Source organism: Octopus bimaculoides, chromosome 18, assembly GCF_001194135.2.
Source record: "Octopus bimaculoides isolate UCB-OBI-ISO-001 chromosome 18, ASM119413v2, whole genome shotgun sequence".
Classification (NCBI taxonomy): Eukaryota; Metazoa; Mollusca; class Cephalopoda; order Octopoda; family Octopodidae; genus Octopus; species Octopus bimaculoides.
In genome coordinates this window covers 40,589,987-40,594,010 of record NC_068998.1, presented here as the reverse complement: position 1 = coordinate 40,594,010, position 4,024 = coordinate 40,589,987, and positions in this window count along the sequence as shown.

Sequence of the window (4,024 nt, the reverse complement as noted above, 5' to 3'; positions counted from 1 at the left end):
ATATATATATATATATATATATATATATATATATACATATTTACATTAATACACACACACATACATATATATATACACACGCAAATACTAAGTTACATCTACTGGTAAAAAACAGATGTTGTCACTAACAAAGAAGACATAATTGATATAAAAACAATATGTCTATGTTTATTTATACCATTGGTAATTATTGATATAATTGACATTGTATGTGTGTGTATACATGTATGTATATACATATACACCCACTTGTATGTATATATATATATATACATACACTCACACACACTAAAATCTTAGCAGTTTTCACATGAATGCAAAAGTCATGTGCAAGCTATTGTAATGTTAATTATGTACACTCACGCACATGATGTAATAAAATTAAGGAATGACATACTGAGTGGATACATATGCAAAAATATTCTCAGTTAATTGAAATTTATCTCTTAGTTGGAGGAAAATATCAAAAGCCTAGCGGCGATTTTTGACAACTGTCAAAGAAAAGGGTGCTAATTTTTGGAAATATTAAAACGTTGATTATCATGGTTGCATGCATAACTATACAGTTAAGAAATTTGGTTTGGTACCATGTGGTTCTGGGTTTGTTCCATAACACAAAGACATTTTCCCAAGGTGCAACATGATAGGATTGAACCTAAACCATGTGGTTGAGACTAACTTCTTAACCACCCACCCATACCAACACCTATTACGTAATTGGTGAGGTCATATAGTAACATCATCAATCTTGCTTCAATGCTGTCACATACCTTCCAGGTAACAATATTCTTTCATACCTGTCATTTTCATCTCATTTCCAAGATCCATCTGAAAATGCCCTTTACCTGTGGCTACTTCCATACACATTTTAAGCTTAAATGTAATATACTGCCATATTACTTAACAACCTTTTCACACCATCGTATTTTCACTGAATCTACCCGGTGTATATGCATATATTGTACACTCAACAGAGTTCATACCAATACCCTTTCTGCATACTGCACATGGGTGTTTTCCTGCTTTTTTTTTTTTTAAACAGAACATCATTGTTGTCTTTCTTGTACCTATTCATCTTCTCCCTCAATTCAACTATACTTTCTATTATTAACACCAGGTCGTCTGCATACAGTAGCTGTCATGGTAAACTCCACTCTGTACTTTAAACCAGTACCATCATCGCAACTACAGGCAATAGTGAATTCCAATCTTCACTTTAAACTTATCTGTTCCCACCATTGCCCTTTCCTTGTACACATTCTCTTTTATGTATGTATGTATGCTTACACACACACACACACACAAGTGAGTGAGCAAGTAGACAAATAAAAGTGGCACTCAATAAATTTGGCAGGAATTACTATATTTTTTAATAGTTTGATTCAGCTCCATATGACATAAAGTATGTTCTCTTCATATCTGATGAGATGTGCTAATCCTACAAGACCACAAAACTTTAAGGCTTATGCAGCTGAGTCAAACTATTAATAAAGTACATACATACATAAAAGGGTAAAGGTAAAGACCTCCTTTGGTCATAAATGACCATAAGATTGCACCTAGAAATTTCCCTTCCAAGGCACAAGTCCGGGCAAGGTTGTTTATGTAAGACCAGCAGTCGCCCATGCATACCAGCCTCCTCTCTCCACACCACCAATGTTATCCAAAGGAAAGGGAAAGGTTGATACAACTTGGCACCAGTGACATCGCAACTCATTTTTGCAGATGAGTGAACTGGAGCAATGTGAAATAAAGTGTCTTGCTCAAGAACACAATACACAGCCTGGATTAGGAATTGAACTCACTACTTCATGATTGTGAGCCTGATGCTCTAACCACTGAGCCATGTGTCTTCACACATACATACATGGTTCTTTGTGAATAATGGATTAGAGAGGATGGTGGGAATAGAGTCAGAGATAGATGTGAAGAGAAATAGGATGAAGTGGCTGGATCATATGCAGAGGAAGGATGAAAATGACTGAGAGGAAAGATGGAAATGAATGTTGAAGGAAGTAGAGAAAAGAGGAAACCAAGGAAGACATGACTAAAGGTGGTAGATGAGAATTTAAAGGCAAGTGGGTTGTTGAGTGGAGATTTTTGTATTACTTGCTAGGTCTGGATGAAAGGGCAATGCCTATGGCTTTCACAGACCCTCTTAGACGAGTGACATTGATGCCACTAATGTTTCTCATGAATCTTTGCATTTCATCACGTACAGGAAAGGTATGAGCTAAGAGGGAATTCCAGAGGGTCCACATTCATAGAAAAGAAGACTGGGTGAGTGATTAGGGCAGAACTTGTGAGGTTGTACTGTATGTATAATAAGAGTCAAATCATTGGTGTAACCATAATGTTCTGGTGATCTGATGAGCTGGCTTTTTTTTTATCTGCATTGATTTGTAAATATACAATTGTATTGTACATGCATATTAGTGCAGACATGTAAAATAATTTATTATACACTGAAATTTTATTACAAGATAAAGGCTGTGAAATGGCTGTAATCTTAAGAATGACAAGTGCTTAATAAATATATTTATCTCTCATACCCACTGAGTTTTTACGGTTTATATACTTCCCATGAAATAATTTCATTGATCATATCTCCTGGATTTCAGCAGCATAGAATTATGCATTATACTCCTCTGTATGGGATTATTATGTAGTTTGCTAGCTGGTCCACTGGAGGAGCTTGCTGTGATATCCACATGATTCTATGAATCCATATATTACAAACCAAATTTATTCTGCTAGCATTTCAGTGGCTCATTTACAATGATGAAGAAACTACCTATAGATGTGTAATTGAAAGATATTATTTATTTATTTATTTATAAATGTATGCACATAAAATATATATATATATATATCTTTTACCTTTTTTCAGTCATTTGACTGCAGCCATGTGGGGGCACTACTTTGAAGGGTTTTAGTCATACAGATCAACCCTAGGATTTCTTATTTTTTGAAGCTTAGTACTTATACTATTGGTGTCTTCTGCCGAACCACTAAGTTACAGGGATGTAAACACAGCCACACACACACAGACATGACAGGCTTCTTTCAGTTTCTGTCTGCCAAATCCACTAATAAGGCTTTGGTTGTCCCAATGTGCAATGCAGTGGGGCTGAACCCAGAACCATGTGTTTGAGAAGTAAGCTTCTTACCACACAGTTACAATGCATAATAGAATGTAAATCAGTCAATTAGATAATCTGAAATTTAATGTATGTATGCCAACAATTTTAAAATTACAAGCCTTTCTGGAAAATGCAAATATTTGTTTACATTTTGGCATAGGCCCCCCCCCCAAAAATATTGTTTACAAATTGTTTGCATTTCACAGCCAGGTTTACAATTTAAAAATGGTAGGTACACCAACATATTTTTAGATTAACAAATATAAATCATGTTGGATGATTATTTTGCCAAATTATTTAATATTCTTCCAAATTATTTAAGAATTGTTCTAGGCATGAAAAAATTTCATTCAATTTTTTTCACCATCAAAAACTTAAAGTTAGTGGATTTCTCTTCATCTTATTTTTCCTTCGTATATGTCAAAGTTTCTTTCAGAGTAGGTTATGAATAAACTGCAATCGGCTCATACACTTCTTCAGTAGTGACTTCTAAGTCATGCTGATCTGTAAGCTGAACAACTTCTCTTGTGACAGCTTCAGAAGTATCCTCAAAACTAACCCATTTCTTACCCAACCCATCTGAAATTAATTAATTTACCAAGTTGCCAATATGTACAGTTAATCAAATTTGATTGGTCATTTGAACATGAATCCTGGTTTGTATTTGGTATATTATTTTCCTTCTCATTGTGACATAAATATTTGTTTACATTTCACAGTGAAGCTTATTAAAAATAATTTTTTGCTCTTATTTTTCCCTCCTTTTTATTTTTGTTTTTCTGTTATAATAGTTGGTTTTTAAATGTTTGAAGATGTCACGAGTAATATATATATATTTTGAAGGTGTCACAAGTAATATATATATATTTTGAAGGTGTCAC